This window comes from Littorina saxatilis, linkage group LG2, assembly GCF_037325665.1.
Source record: "Littorina saxatilis isolate snail1 linkage group LG2, US_GU_Lsax_2.0, whole genome shotgun sequence".
In the NCBI taxonomy this organism is placed as follows: Eukaryota; Metazoa; Mollusca; class Gastropoda; order Littorinimorpha; family Littorinidae; genus Littorina; species Littorina saxatilis.
Genome location: NC_090246.1, coordinates 31,906,419 through 31,922,230, shown reverse-complemented (window position 1 = coordinate 31,922,230; position 15,812 = coordinate 31,906,419). Strand labels below are relative to the sequence as shown.

At 41.2% G+C, this 15,812-nt stretch overlaps 1 protein-coding gene across 3 annotated transcripts in view; it reads right to left on the bottom strand.

Annotated features, from left to right (window-relative positions):
- LOC138958773 (uncharacterized) overlaps positions 1-15,812 on the bottom strand; it is a 78,320-nt gene that overhangs the window by 28,171 nt on the left and 34,337 nt on the right. The window contains exon 1 of one of the 3 annotated variants that reach the window (XM_070330056.1): positions 974-1,132. The exons of the other annotated variants lie outside the window; for them this stretch is intronic. The gene's annotated coding sequence lies outside the window, so the exon portion shown is untranslated. Of the gene's footprint in view, positions 1-973; positions 1,133-15,812 lie in introns of those variants that run through there. 3 annotated transcript variants of the gene reach the window in all.

The following is a 15,812-nucleotide window of genomic DNA, read 5'->3' as shown; positions in this document are numbered from 1 at the left end:
AGATGTAATAAAAAGTTATAGGATCTTCCCCTAAAAATAGGGTAGGTCGGGTTACCGTAACCACACCTATTTTTTTTTTAGGCCTTATTTCCACGTACTGTCTAGACAAAGGTAAACTGTATACACGTTATTAGCGGGAATGTAATCTATAGATAATCATCTTTCCAAGAAACTATCAAAATATATAGTTAAGAAGAAAATTAGCTACACAATGTCTGTCAACGATCCGAGTTAACATTTCAACCACCAGCTACACATCTTACAGCGATGTCCCTTTACTAGATGAGGAACGAAAAGAAGTGTGGCCGTCACCAACTCCCTTGCAGACCAAACTATACGGCAGTCGACAGGAGTTGGAGAAAACGACAACATTTAATTTATCACCAGTGCTGGACTGATCGTGTAACCTCTGCGAACGCCAAGAAGAAGAAGAAGAAGAAGAACCACCAGCTGAATAAGTAAGTATATAAAGTTTACATTAAAAGGAGAATAGCAAAATAATGTAACACTGACAGATCTTTAAAAGAACAGTAACTTGAGTAAGCATGAACCCGTTCAAGTGTCAAGCAACCACCAGACCATACACAAGAAAGTATAACTGATAAGCTTGATATTAAAACTAGAAAAACGAAAATAATACAATATAAATCCAAAGACAGCAAGAATAAGCCTTTTTTTCTTGTCGTTACGTTGAAGAAGTATGTTTGCGGCCTGAGCACAGTCTTTGTCTTAGATTGCAAAATCAAAAACGCATTCGACTTTTGCAGAAAACTCAAGCGATGAAACGAAACAAGAAGCAATGTGAATAAATGATATGCTACACATTGAAATAGCTGCGTGTTTATCAAAACTAAAACGGAGAAGAAAGAGCGAAATAAAGACATAGTCTACAGAAAAGAAATAGCGAAAGAAAGAACAGGAAAGAAACAGAAAGATATGCGGATAGAATGTACCACCACCTAAGCACACTCACCTACTCTACTTTACAGATCCAAAAAAATATATCCAACACTTTCTGTCACAAATCACCACCGAACAACTTCACCACTATAAACTTCTCGGGAAAATATCCACGCACTAACAGACACCCACAGATCGCCTGCTCTCACCAAACGAATATTCACTGACGCGCCTGCGCAAAGAAAGTTACTGGATCAGAAAACGTGGATTGGAAAGGAGACTTTGGTCTTCACACGAAGCGTGTCCCGCCCAGTTCGCATTCGTCTCTCGCGGTGCAGCGATGCACAGGCCAGGACTGGACTGAATCCAAAAAAATCTCAAAACCGATCCATACAGGAGCCAATTTCTCGCGGGATGAAGCTTGGCATATTGGATTGACACCTCTTTTAGCTGCACATGTTGTGAGAAACGAAACAACAACTAAAGAAAAGAAAAAAACGAAAAAGAAAACATGAGTGGGAGGGAAAAATGAAAGCAGGACAGAAACAAGAAAGAAAAACGTCAGAAAAAAAGAGATGGAATAAAAGAGGGGTAAGTTTAAAAAAAAAGACAGAAAATTGAGTAGAGGGAAGAGAGAAAGGGAAAAGGGGGCGGGGGAAGGGGGGTTGAGAAAGAATACAAGTGACAGATAAAAACTAGAGAAGAAGAAAAGACAGAATCAAAGTTAGCAAAAAGAAAAGACATACACAAAACGACAAAAACCTGCTACCGACCCCCGACATTAAAAAATATGAGAAATAAAATAAAATAATTGGGGAATAAAAAGAGAAGAACAATTCTTCTCGATGACGGTTTGCATATTTTCCGTGACAGCATTTTTGATTGGTTCTTTAATCTCAGATCTCTCTCGCTCGGTCCTGAAGCTCCCTACCCATCATGACCCCCCCACCCCCCCATCCTACTCATCCCCAACACTCGTCTCCAATTCGCAATGTTCACACCCTCATTCGTGCCCTGTTGTGCTTGAATAAACAAACTTTGTTATAACTTGTGAAGAAGTTGGCCAAACTCTATCAACGTGTAAATCAGAGTGCATCAGAAATAATACAAGTTCAATCGAGCATAAGAGGGGAAAATTGTACTTTTTCATTTCGATTGGTCGACTGTAAATGGAGAATAATATTGAAGAATAATGCTTACGCGTGGGTGCCGAAATCTGTTATTGCCTATTAGCGAAATTCTGTAACAATCTAACTTGCTTTTCTTTCTCTGTTTATTCTTTTTTCGATTCGGGCATGGGAGCATCACATAGACTCGTTTGTGAGTGGGACATGATGTGCGTGAAGAGCAAAATATATTTCATTGAAGAGCACTTCGCTTCATTGGAGCGAAAACTGGCGTTAATGAGTAATTAATGTCCATGCCTGACAGGCAGATAGACTGATTGTTACTCTCGATTGTATGGTGTCGAAAAGAAGAGAAGAATAACAATAAGAAAACAAGGAGCAAAAAAAAAAAAGATTGATCGTTAGTCTTCATTTTATCGTGACGAAAACAAAACAGGAAAAGAAAAAAGAAGAAAACAAGGAAAGCAACAATGAAAGCAAGAAATTGTTTCTCTGCGTTCTATCGTGACGCAAATATGTGTAAATACTGGTTGAAAGAGCCAGCTAGCACTCTCAATGCAATTTGTTTTCGAGAATCGACATCGCGAGTAATCTTGTCATGATTTGTCATATTCAAATGCAAATGTATTCCTTTCAACCAGCTCCGACAATAGAGAAAACAAAAACAAAGAAACATTGAAAGTGGGTGATTAGGCACAAAAAAAGAGGTCTGTTTATGGTAACATAGGCGAAAAAAATAGGGTCGGTAGGTCGGGATTTGTTTGTTTTTTTTTCTTTCCAAGAAACCATATTTTTACGTTATTTTTTTTTTCCCCAAATGCCCAAAAAAGTCTAGGGTCGCGCGAAAAAAATAGGGGCGGTCGGGTTACCGTAAACAGACTTTTTTTTTTTGCCTTATGAGGGAAGCGTCATGTTTAAATATCAGTGAATTAATTACCAGCATGCACTTCAGATACTAAGGAAAATAAAAACAAGGATCGTAAGGCACTACCTGTACATGCTTTACGGCCGAACACGTCTTCGAGTTTAAAGAAAACAAGGATCATGTGTGAAATAAAGAAAAGTTTGAAAGTGTTTTGATTTTACTGAAGAGAACTGGAACATTAAATAGGCTGAGACTATTTCTCAAATAAAAAGAAAATCTGAGACACAAAACCTGTAGTTTGAAATATATCAGTCGTATCATGACACAACTTCAACAGAATACCAAATTTTCTTCCGTTCATTTCAGATTTTCGAATTAATCTTTCTACTACTTTCGTCCGGCTTTGAATTCCAAATAACCATGAGCATTTTGTTTCTTCTCCGCGTTCTGGTTTCCACATTTTCTTGTATTGATAAATCTGCTCTCTCCCTCTTTGATATAGTCCTCCCAGCCGTATGCTCTCTGCCTCTCTCACTCTCTCTGTCTCTGTCTCTCTCTCTCCCCCGGCCCATATCTCCCCCCCCTCTCTTTCTTCCTCTTCCTTTCTCCCTCTCTCCCCCAAGGACAGATTGTAAGAAAAGTCCGAGCCTTAAATCTTTATCCGTATAAAATAAAGTTCAGTCGCAGTTCCTCTCCCGTCATCTCTCGCTCCCTCTCTGTCTGTCTGTCTGTCTGTCTGTCTGTCTCTTTCGCGTTCTCTCACTCCCCCCCACTCCCCCCCTACCCGCACTTCTCTGCCCTCCATTCTCTCTGTGTCTGATTTCTGGCTCCTGGTCGGCATCAGCAAGGCGTCTGACTTTATTTTCAATTCAATGAGATTAAAGGGATGAGGATAGCGAGGTTGAAAGGGACATGGACGTAAGTCGACTAAATCCGGCGACGCGAAACATTTCAATTCGGTGGGTGTGATGGGGATAAAAGACACGCCTGACCCGAACACAAGATTACAAGATCATGATGAAAGGTTTAGAAGATTAAGGATTTTGTTGTTGATTTCAGGAGATAGAGAAAAATAACCAACAAGCACACAATTGCACGCATGCACGTACGCACGCACATGTACGCACGCACGCACACACGCAAGCACGCACGCACGCACGCACACCCACACACACCCACCACACACACACACACACACACACACGTACACACACATACAGGAGTGATGCTGCAACGTCATCATGAAAAGAACGATAAGAAGGGTTTGAGAGAGTGTGAGAGAGAGAGAGAGAGAGAGAGAGAGAGAGAGAGAGAGGGAGAGAGAGAGAGACTCAGACTCAGAGAGAGAGAGAGAGAGAGAGAGAGAGAGAGAGAGAGAGAGAGAGAGAGAGAGAGAGAGAGAGAGAGAGAGAGACTCAGACTCAGACTCAGAACTTTATTACAAAAGGATAAAGGTTTTAGGCAAAGCCTATTCTTCCAACCTGTCCTTTATACAACACATAAAGACAGACGGACATAAAAAATAAAACTTCAATCATATAAGATACAGAATTACATTGTATGGATTGCAACACAATGTGCATTTAAGGAATTATATAAGGAGAACTCAAAAATTACAAAATTACATTGACATAGTTAAACCTTTCATTTTGAGAATTAAGTTGCTCAAATCAGCTACACATCCGTTAACACTAGCACAAAATGTTCAACAAAATAACAATCGAACAAGACATTTCATTCACGAATGATGTGTGAACGTGATTGTCTCTTAAACATTTTCACTGAAGTTGCATTTCTTATCTGTTGGGGGAAGGAGTTCCAGAGAAAAGCTCCCGAGAAGGCTAAGCTCGATTTGTAGAGGTCTATGCGAGGTATAGGAGGGATGATTTTTTGGGACCCATATCTTTTTGTGGCATGTTTGAAATGTGATTGCAAATATTTAGGACAGTCGTCATTTAGAATTGTATACATGAACACAGCCTTGTTTAACGTCAACTGATCTTTCAAGGGGAGGAAATTCAGGAGCTTTAGTTTATCATCCGTGGACCTATTCAAATCATGCAGAATAAGTTTTGCAGCTCGGCGATGCAGGGAATTGAGTCTTTTTAAATGAACATCACTGCAGTTATCCCAAAGTGTCGAAGCGAAGTTTATATGAGGCATTATGTGGGCGTAATAGAACATTTTGAGTGCTTCAGAATCGGCGTAATGCCTTAATTTTTATAACAGGTACAAATTCTTTGATACTACTTTGCAAATATTACTCAAATGAGTTTGCCATTTCAACTCTTGATCAATGGTAACACCTAATAGTCTATGTTCCCTAACTTGCTGCACTTGAGTTGAGCCAACTGACAGTTGTAGTAGTAAAGGACTTAACTGGTGTTTTTGTCTCGTGGTTATCACCATACTCTTTGTTTTAATCGGATGAATGATCATTGCATTAGAAACGCACCACTCAGTGATTTCATCCACACTTGTTTGAAGAGAAGAGTTGACGGATTCCAAAGATGTTTGACTGGTGTGAACAGAAGAGTCATCCGCGAAGAACTCACATCTAACTTTTTCATCGGACACATGAAGGGGTAAGTCATTTATATAAATACAGAACAAGATAGGTCCTAATACAGACCCTTGAGGGACACCACTCCTGAAAAACTCGTTTGACAAAGTTTTACAGTTAATGGACACATACTGTTTCCGTTTTGAAAGATACGATTAAAAAAAGGCACAGGCGGAGTCGTCTTTTAAATAGCATTTTAATTTCTTCAGTAGAAGTGAGTGATCTACTAGGTCAAAGGCTTTCTTAAAGTCCAAAAACAACGCTCCCGTTATTTCTGCTTTGTTTATTGCTGACAGCCAAGTCTCGCATAAAGAGCTTAAGGCGGTGTGGCAGGAATGCTTCGAGCGGAATCCAGACTGAAACGAATGAAACAGATTCATTTCTTCCATATATGCCAGTAGGTGTTTTTGTATGTGCTTTTCTAAGGGTTTAGATAGAACAGGTAAGAGGGAAATAGGTCTAAAGTTGTTTGGGTCTGTAAGATCCTTATTTTTTGGAAGTGGTAATACCTTTGCACACTTTAAAATAGAAGGGAACACATTTTGTTGTATGCTTAGGTTATAAACATAAGTTAGGGAATCGACAATGTAAGGTAAAGCAAGTTTTAGCAACTTGACTGGAATCTTGTCTGGACCCATTGACTTCTTATTCGCCATTTGTTCTACCAGTTTTCCTACCTCGTGCACTGAGATTGGAGGAATAGAAAATGTGTCAGTTTGAGTCAACTTTTGTCCACAGAATGTTTTTAATTTTTCAAAACAATCATCCTTATCAAGGGAATCGTTTTGCTTGAGACAAGATTTTAGGTTGTCTGCTAGCGAAATGAAGTGTTTGTTAAAATCATTTGGAGATATTTGTGAATGAGAATTGGTTGATCCCTTCCTAGATTTATCAAGAATTTCATTCACTGCTCGCCAGATTGTAGCTGTATCCTTTTTTTCAGAAATCAGTTTATTAAAATAGTCTGCCTTTGCTTGTCTCATGCTCACTGTGTCCAAAACTTTATTTTTTTTTGTAGTTTATACTCCGTTTTCATGTTGCGCTCTTTAAAATAATCACGCATCGCCATAGCCTCGATAATGTCTGAGGTTAACCAAGGGGGGAGCTGGGGATGTTTCACTCTATGCTGACGTAGTGGTGCGTGTTTATCAATTATAGAGCACAAAATATCGTGAAAAATATTGCAGGCGCTCTCTGCGTCACTGCAATTGAATACGCTATAAAATGGGGCTTGGTTAATAAGGTCAAAGAAAAAGGCAGATTCATCAAAATACTTGAAACTTCTGTATTCGATTGTTGTGTGGCCTTTATGACGTGATTTTGGCAATCTAAGCGAAATCGAGCAAAACACAGAATGATGGTCACTAAAACTGGAATGCACTACTTGCGCATTTGCAACGATATTCTTACTATCAGTATAAATATGATCAATCAGGGTTGATGAAGTATTTGTTTCTCTTGTAGGGGTTTTAACCAGCTGATGAAGACCAAACAGAGCAGTGGTTGAGCACCATGTTGTTTGAGGCCTGAGTAGGTTAATGTTAAAATCGCCAAGCAATACAACATTCTCGTCACGAGCCTTCACTCTGTCCATCATAGAAACAAAATCATCAATCCACCTTGACGTTTCAGCAGGGTTACGATACACATAGCCAATAAGCAAGGGAGAGGATTTGTCATGTTTCAGTTCCAACCACATACATTCAACATTTTCATCTTCAAGATCAGTTCTACGTTTGACAATCCCAGCAATGGACTGATGAACATAAAGAGCGATGCCTGTTTGGCCTACTCGTGCATTGTTCCGTTGTAAAACCGAATAATGCGGAATGTTAACAAGGCTGTCTGAGATACGCGAATCTAGACGCGTTTCACTTACACCGAAGAGCTGTACCAGCTCTGGTTGCTGGTTTAGCAATACACAGACATCATGTACTTTGTTGACTAAATGATAAATATTCACATGCCCTAAACAGAGAACAGTGTTTGATGTTGTTGACATTAGGACGAAGTGCAGTATTGTAACAAACAGCAGTAATGATACAGATGAGATAGCAGCACACAAAGGTATGCAATCAAAAATAAAGAAACAAATTGTTGCTTAAATATGAAGGGTGACCGAACAACAGGTAAAGCAAATAGAGAGAGAGAGAGAGAGAGAGAGAGAGAGAGAGAGAGAGAGAGAGAGAGAGAGAGAGAGAGAGAGAGAGAGAGAGAGAGAGAGAGAGAGAGAGAGAGAGAGAGAGAGAGAGAGAGAGAGAGAGAGAGAGAGAGAGAGAGAGATATTAACTGACAGACAGTCACCGAGTCTGTCTGTTTGACTCTCTCTCTCTCTCTCTCTCTCTCTCTCTCTCTCTCTCTCTCTCTCTCTCTCTCTCTGTTTTTGTCTTTAGTTTTAGTATTTCTTCTTTTGCATTCTTTGTCAAAAACCTGTGCCTGTCAGTTCGAGGAATTAGCCGTCTCATTACCCGTGTGTTAATGAACGCCTGTCAAATCAATTTGCTGCTTCGTCTCTTCTGAGTCCTTGGCGTGTGACTGGCCAAAAGTTAAGGATGGCTGTGTATAATATAGCTTGCTTGGCTGTCTGTCTGTCTGTCTGTCTCTGTCTCTGTCTCTCTCTGTCGCTCTGTCTCATTCTGTCTGTCTGTCTGTCTGTCTGTCTGTCTCTCTCTCTCTCTCTCTCTCTCTCTCTCTCTCTCTCTGCTCAGAGAGGATATAGAGGAGGATGCAGATAAGGAGAGAGAATGAGGAATAGGAAGAAGAAGAGGTGGAAGAGCGGGAAGAACCAAATTCCATCATTCCTATCGAGGCAGACCATACTGACGCGCGGAGGCAGGATTAGAAATCGATTAGCTTAAGCCAGGGGGGTCAACGGAAGGGGCTACATTATTTGCTAGCGAGAAATCACACTCCCCCGGGACCCTCCCAGAGGGGGGGGGGGGAGGGGAAGGGAAGGGGAGGGTAGTTTTTCAACCCCCACCTTTTAATTCAACGATGCACTGAAAGGCTTGGAAAGAGAAGAACAAGAAGCGTAAGAAGGAGAAAAAGAAGAAATCTCACAAGAAGAGTACTTACGGAGGAAAACAACATGAGAAACACATTGAGGAAGATGGAAACCTAAAAATATACCACGCGCCAGATAAGACAAAGAAATTAACACCGACGAAGAAAAAAAGAAAAGATATTTCATAAGAAATCTGCGGAGAAAAACATGGACCACAAAAGGACAGAGAGGACAAAAAAGAGGTAAAGAAAGACACCGCCGAAAAAATTAATACAAGTGAACTATGACACATAAATTACCACAAAATTGAAGAAGAAGGAGAAGAGAAAGAAGTAGAAGAAATGAACAAAAGCTCACAAAACATTTCGAAGGAAAATGCTTGTACCAATGATGACTGGGAACCCTAAAGAGATAAGATAAGATAAGAAACAGACACCCGGGAAATGAACACTAAGACAGACTAAGAAACTACCGAAGAAAAATGTGGATACCAAAATAGAACGAGGACGAGGAGGCGGCGGCGGAGAATGAGGAAGAGGAGGAGGAGGAGGAGGAGGAGGAGGAGGAGGAGGAGGAGGAGGAGGAGGAGGAGGAGGAAAACTCATAAAAGTAACTGGTGGAAATTAGTAAGTATCCCCTTATCCTCCCCCTACTCAACCTCCCTGCATCCCCCTTCCCTAAAATATGAATAAATTAAAGAAATGAAAAAAACAAAAACAAAATGAAAAGCAATGAAAATATCACAGAAACAATTAAAGCTCTCAAATTAATTGCCCAAAAAGAAGAAAAGGAGGAAAGAACGAACAATTGGAAAGAGTGGGAGAAAAAAAAAGAAGAAAAAAAAGAAATTGACTGAATGAAAAAAGAATAAAAGAAAGAAATGAAATAACAAAAAAAGAAAAGAAAAAAAAGGAAAAAAACGAAAGAAGGAAAGAAGGAAAGAAAGAACGAAGGAAAGATAGAGAAACCCACAACCATTCCAAGATCCACTCCAAGTTTTATCGATTTACAACAAGCTTTTGACCACTTTCCGGGAGTGTGACGCTTAAATACTTTTTGAGGAGATGCAATTTGAATTGCTGTGTGGGTTTGAAGAGAGAGAAAACGAGAGAAAAAGCAGATGGCCCAAAGGAGAGAGAGAGAGAGAGAGAGAGAGAGAGAGAGAGAGAGAGAGAGAGAGAGAGAGAGAGAGAGAGGGGGGGGGGGGGGGGGGGGGGGGGGGGGGAGGAAGGGGGTTGATGGAGAAGCGGACGTGACAAAAAGAATGTCATACTTGTATTCATCCCGGCATGAAACGAGAAAACGATTAGCCTCTAGGCTACTCTTGATCAAAGTTTGCTCAAGAGTGAATACGTCGGAGCAAAGAATTTGTCTCTTTTGGGTTGGGGGTGGGCGGGGTGGAGTGGGGAAGGGGTAATGGCCGGCTGGACGGCGAGTGCGGTGAGTCAAGGATGCACTGCACTCCCATGTCCAAAAACTGTTTCATGAAATCCACGAAAAATATCGTAAAAAGCAGGACCGACCTTATCCGCCAGAGTGAATACTGACGTGGAAGCAAAGAATACCGGAAGGGATGGATGGAAGCCGGGTTGGTACCGGCTCAGGATAAGCGTGCACACTACGTTCCCATGCTCATAATCATTATCGCCCTACAATAGTGTCAAATGTCGTACACGCCATCCACAGAACTGAATATGTGGGAGCATAGAACTTGTCTCTTTGGCCAAGGGGAGGGGGGGAGGGATGTGTGACCAAGGGTGCAAGCTGTAGTTCCTTATTCATTAACAATATCCCTTAAAATATGAAAAAAATGTGGAACCTTCTTCTTTTTCTTCAGCGTTCGACGGTTGGGTCTCTCATAATCTTAGGCCTGCTGATCGTATGAACTCGAAGGTTCGGCGCAGATCTCCCGCAGTTCCCCAAAGTTTTGTCAACCAACCGTACCGGTACCAAAATAATGGAGCACAACTATGTGGATGGGGGTTTGCGTGAATGGAATGTTGGAATGCGGAAGAGCACGGTTACTTACTGCGCGCGTTGGTATGTTAATCATCATTATTCCTTTAAACATTAATCTCGAACCGCTTTTTTCACGCAGACATGGGTCGCTTGTATGAAAATGGACAAGACTGCACCCTCCCTCCCTCTCCCCTACTGATTTCCTGGTTTCGCAGACACACACGTTTGCACGCGCTCGAGTGCAAACACGAACACATTAGCCGCATGTCTTAAAGATGGCAGCACATTCACTGCACTAAAAGCTTCTTTCTTTCTTTCTTTATTTGGTGTTTAACGTCGTTTTCAACCACGAAGGTTATATCGCGACGAGGGAAAGGGGGGAGATGGGATAGGGGAAAGGGGGGAGATGGGATAATGCCACTTGTTAAGTGTTTCTTGTTCACAAAAGCACTAATCAAAAAATTGCTCCAGGGGCTTGCAACGTAGTACAATATATGACCTTACTGGGAGAATGCAAGTTTCCAGTACAAAGGACTAAACATTTCTTACATACTGCTTGACTAAAATCTTTACAAACATTGACTATATTCTATACAAGAACCACTTAACAAGGGTAAAAGGAGAAACAGAATCCGTTAGTCGCCTCTTACGACATGCGGGGTGCAGAGAAATAAGGATGTGGAAAAGAAGACTTTTGGTAAGTGAAATAAAGGTGATGGATCCAGTCAGGTAGAAATAAGACAACAAGAAAGGAATCGGAAATCTGCAGGGAATAGTAGGGAGAGTTTTCTTGGAAGGAAATATAGGTGAAAGGACTGTTAAGGCAGAAATAAGACAAAAGAAGAGAAGTAAAGGGGTGGGGTAGCTCTGTGAAAACACTCCCGCCGCGTGAAGGCGACCCCATGGGAGCCCTAAAAGCTTCGCTTTCGAAGAGAAATCTTTGTGACATACACACTGTTCGTCAATAACAGTACTCAAAAACGCAGAAGAATGAGAGAGAGAGAGAGAGAGAGAGAGAGAGAGAGAGAGAGAGAGAGAGAGAGAGAGAGAGAGAGAGAGACAGACAGACAGACAGACAGACAGACAGACAGAGAGACAGAGAGACAGAGAGACAGAGAGAGACGGAGAGACAGAGATAGATATATAGAGAGAGAGAGACAGAGAGACAGAGAGACAGAAAGAGAGAGAGACAGAGACAGACAGAGAGAGAGAGAGAGAGAAAGAGAGAGAGAGAAAGAAAGAGAGAGAGAGAGACAGACAGACAGAGTGAGACAGAGACAGACAGACAGAGAGAGACAGAGGCAGAGACAGAGAGAGAGAGACAGAGAGAGAGACAGAGGGACATGAGACAACAAAAAGCCAATACATGTGACCTATTCATGTCCTGTCACAACATTTCTCACCGGCACCCTCCTCTGCCAAACCAACGCCTCTCCCAACCAAAACAGAACAAAATCATCATCAACATCAACAACAACAATCACAAACAATATCAAAACCATCAATACTCCACGATCATTCTCCATCAGAATACAACCACAAATTAAAACCGTGCAGCAAACGCATCAAACCATAAAAAGGACCGGAGACAGGCACATAATGTGCCCGTGCACATAATTTGAGGACAATATCACCGGCCCTTAACACGGTTACGACGTGGCGAGAAAATCAAACCGAACAGCAGGGAAGCCAGAGGTCCGTTCAGGAAGTGAGTCACTCCTACCTGATGAGCTCTCGACCTTTTTATTTTAAAGGGGCTGTGCGAAGCAGAGAAAGTGCGTGACAAGAATTTGACTCATTCTTTAGTATTGGTGAAAACCAGGAGTCGGTTACTTTCGTAGCCTAGCTGATATTTCACATTTATTACAAACACAAGTAGCATTCTGAAACTGGATTAAAGCTGTGGTCTATTTATGACTTTCCGGGGCTACGAGGTTGAAAAATAAGGATGTAATCATGTACAGAATTCTGTACAGCAAACGCTACCCGAAACCCCACCTATACGGCGTGTATGACCTTGAGAGCTTCAGTCAACGCTTGAATTTTGCCGGGATAACATCCGGTTTGCTCTCTCAAGACTGATCATATTTTATCTTCAAGAGAGATCAAGGGGAAAAAATAAACGCCCCAGCGAAGATTCGAACTCTCGACCTCGAGACTTCGTGTCTCATGTCCCAACCACTGGGCTACTGCGCCAATTGAGAAAAAAGAAGGAAAAACATTGATATCAATTCATGTTATGTTATTCTTGAAGCAGCATGATTTCTATCTCTATCCGCCCATTGTTCAGAAGTGAATACATGTATAACTATTTCGTAGATGTCTGTTTTCAACTGCACAGATCTTTGGAGAGATTCAATTACTGTTCTTGTCATTTTTCTTGCATGTTGTAAATAGAGATATCGCAGCTATTTGCATGGCGCGAATGTTGTGTAGCATGACGGTGTAAACATGTACTGCGATTCCGTGAAACATGTTAGCAAATAAAGGCACATTTTGATGGCAATTTTGACGTTTTTGCAACGCATGAATGGTAATTCAAGTGTAGAATGATATAAAATTATCATTTTTTTTATCTTTGACAACACTGGTGAAATGGCCTAGCGGTTAAGACATCGACCCTGACACTTCGAGGCCCCGAGGCCTTCGAGTTCGAATCCCTGCCAAGTCGTTTATTTTTTCTGCTCGATCCTTCTTGACAAATATGCTCAGCTCTGAGAAAGCAAACCGGATATGTTACCACTGCAAAATTCAAGCGTTGACTGAAGCTCTCAAGGTCATACACGCCGTATAGGTGGGGTTTCGGGTAGCGTTTGCTGTACAGAATTATGTACATGATTTTATCCCTATTTTTCAACCTCGTAGCCCCGGAAAGTCATAAATAGACCACAGCTTTAAAAAAAAAAAAAAATTGTGAACGTACAATGTACAAGAAGCTGTCATAGGACGAAAAGCGGCATACGCGGTGTAGATTTTGCACACCAAAAAAATTTAAACAAAAATGAAATCGGCCACTTAAACAGCGTCCAAAATCTGAATGTTGAGATTATTTTACCTATTTCGTGGACTGCTTGTGGTGATCCTGTCAAGCTTTATGATTTTGAAGTTAATGTATTGAAAATGAAAATGAGGATTAGGTCAAAATCGGATGTGTGCGGTTGAAGAGAGAGCTTTTTCTTTCTTTATTTGGTGTTTAACGTCGTTTTCAACCACGAAGGTTATATCGCGACGGGGAAAGGGGGGAGATGGGATAGAGCCACTTGTCAATTGTTTCTTGTTCACAAAAGCACTAATCAAAAATTTGCTCCAGGGGCCTGCAACGTAGTACAATATATTACCTTACTGGGAGAATGCAAGTTTCCAGTACAAAGGACTTAACATTTCTTACATACTGCTTGACTAAAATCTTTACAAAAATTGACCATATTCTATACAAGAAACACTTAACAAGGGTAAAAGGAGAAACAGAATCCGTTAGTCGCCTCTTACGACATGCTGGGGAGCATCGGGTAAATTCTTCCCCCTAACCCGCGGGGGGAGAGAGAGAGCGGATTAGATGCAAACGGTTCAGAAGTAAGACACTCTCACGTAATGAATTCTTACTCGTTTTATGGGCATGTGTTGCCATGACTGAATAAATAAACAAATAAGCAATCGACCGAATGAACAAATATGACAGGAATAAGTAAAACCAGTCAATCGACGAATTCATCAGTCAGTCAACCAGAAACGCACAAACTGAACTTTAAGACATACGAGTACATATCATCACATAACAATAGTGCGTTGACACTTGATTTTTGTTTCATAATTACTGAAAATCCTGCGGCAAACTGCTCAATCACCGAGTCATGTGTTAAAGCTATTTCCCTGTCATGCAGTTCCAAAGAAATGAAGTAAGCTACTAATGAGACCGAGCTTCGTAGAATCTTGATTCTGAGAAAATGTATTCACAATTATCCTCAACTGATAAACAAAAGAGAAGAGAAATAAAGAACCGAAGTCATTTTGCTGGCAAAACGTTTATGAGTGTCAATTTTTTTTTTTTTTTTTTTTTTTTTTAACCGTGCCGTGCCAAGATGAAATCCTTTTGCAAAATTGGTGAATAAATATCTTGTATCTTGTATCTAATGTAGTCTGGTTTGAGTTAGGCGCAGATGAACCGTTCGTGAAAACATAACACAACGGAACAAATACATTTATTTTACAGAATTGAAGATAATTATGAAGATGATAGCCCAAACCAATGTGTATATCAATCAATCAATATGAGTCTTATATCGCGCGTATTCCGTGGGTACAGTTCTAAGCGCAGGGATTTATATATATTTTTTTAATGCAATTTATATCGCGCACATATTCAAGGCGCAGGGATTTATTTATGCCGTGTGAGATGGAATTTGATTTACACAATACATCACACATTCACATCGGCCAGCAGATCGCAGCCATTTCGGCGCATATCCTACTTTTCACGGCCTATTAATCCAAGTCACACGGGTATTTTGGTGGACACTTTTATCTATGCCTATGCCAGGAAAGACCCTTTTGTCAATCGTGGGATCTTTAACGTGCACACTCCAATGTAGTGTACACGAAGGGACCTCGATTTTTCGTCTCATCCGAAAGACTAGCACTTGAACCCACCACCAAGGTTAGGAAAGGGGGGAGAAAATTGCTAACGCCCTGACCCAGGGTCGAACTCGCAACCTCTCGCTTCCGAGCGCAAGTGCATTACCACTCGGCCACCCAGTACAGAAGTGCAGCCAACACATCTTATGCAATGCAAACTTCCCACACTTCTTTTTTTCACAGAAAATAACTTGTTATATCTTTTATCGCACGTAGATGGCCTCTGTAGACAAGTATGACCCTAGGGTCTCAGGAGCATACACCCATAAAGTAAAACGCTACAACAACGTTCGTTTGACTGCACATCAGGGAAATACATGTAAAACTTACGAGATTGGCACTTAACTTGTTTTTAGTGCAGTGTGTGGTGTAACAGCATAGACACTAAAACGCAATTCTGCGGCAATTGAATGAGTTTGTTCTGCAAACAGAAATGAAGAGAGAGAGAGAGCCTCGGAGAGAGAGAGAGAGAGAGAGAGAGAGAGAGAGAGAGAGAGAGAGAGACAGAGAGAGAGAGAGAGAGAAGGGAGAGAGAGAGAGAGAGACTGAGGGGGAGAGAGAGAGACTGAGAGAGAGAGAGAGAGAGAGAGAGAGAGAGAGAGAGAGAGAGAGAGAGAGAGAGAGAGAGAGAGGGAGAGAGAGAGAGAGAGATAGAGTTGTATTATTATTGTTCTCAAATGCATGCAAGTACGAACGCGAGCACACACACACCGGCAACAACTTTTTTTTTCGCACGTACGTACAGACGTACGCGCTAACACG